Consider the following 683-nt stretch of genomic DNA (forward strand, 5'->3'; position numbering starts at 1 on the left):
ACTTCCCAACTTTCCTCTTCTTCTTTTTTTTTTTTTTTAGTTTTATTTGGGGGGGCATGTATGCTCCCCAGAGAGAGAGAGTGAGAAAGAAAGTGAGAAATTACCCCCCAGGGGATAGCCACTGCAATCCCTTCTCCATTCCCCTCTTGGGATTCTGGGCACATGTACCTGCAGTCAGCCAAGTGGAAGTCCAGCACCTTAACCACCATGCTACCTGCTGCCTCTATCACCCAACTCTTTTGCTATAGGGTGCATGCACTCACCAGAAAGAGACAGAGTGATAGAAAGAGAGAAATCACCCCCGGGGGGTTGGCCATGCCGCAATCCCTTCTCCTCCATTCTCCTCTCGGGATCTTGGGCACACACGCACATGCCTGGCATGAGTTTAAGCCATTAGGTCCGGGACTCGAACCACAGTTAACTACATGTGAGTCCAGTGACATAGCCATTATGCCAACTGCTGGTCCCAAGATAGGGTCTATATATATCATCAGCCCAGCCCAAGCTCGAGATCCTCCTCCTGGACAGACCAGATAATGTTTGGTCTAAGTGCTAGGTCTGCTCTCTCAAAATTTCTTTGTTACAGTCTAGTGTCACTCCTTAAGGTTTATGTATTTTTTTCTTTAGAGGTTTTTGCCTTAGGGCACATGCACTCACCAAAGAAAGAGACAGAGCTAGAGACA

The 683-nt window shown here is 47.6% G+C and overlaps 1 long non-coding RNA gene across 2 annotated transcripts in view; it reads right to left on the minus strand.

Annotated features, from left to right (window-relative positions):
* The window catches only part of LOC102497854 (uncharacterized), a 26,111-nt gene that overhangs the window by 24,146 nt on the left and 1,282 nt on the right, over positions 1-683 (minus strand). The gene's annotated exons all lie outside the window — the stretch shown is intronic.

Source organism: Tupaia chinensis, unplaced genomic scaffold, assembly GCF_000334495.1.
Source record: "Tupaia chinensis unplaced genomic scaffold, TupChi_1.0 Scaffold149383_1, whole genome shotgun sequence".
NCBI classification, from domain to species: Eukaryota; Metazoa; Chordata; class Mammalia; order Scandentia; family Tupaiidae; genus Tupaia; species Tupaia belangeri.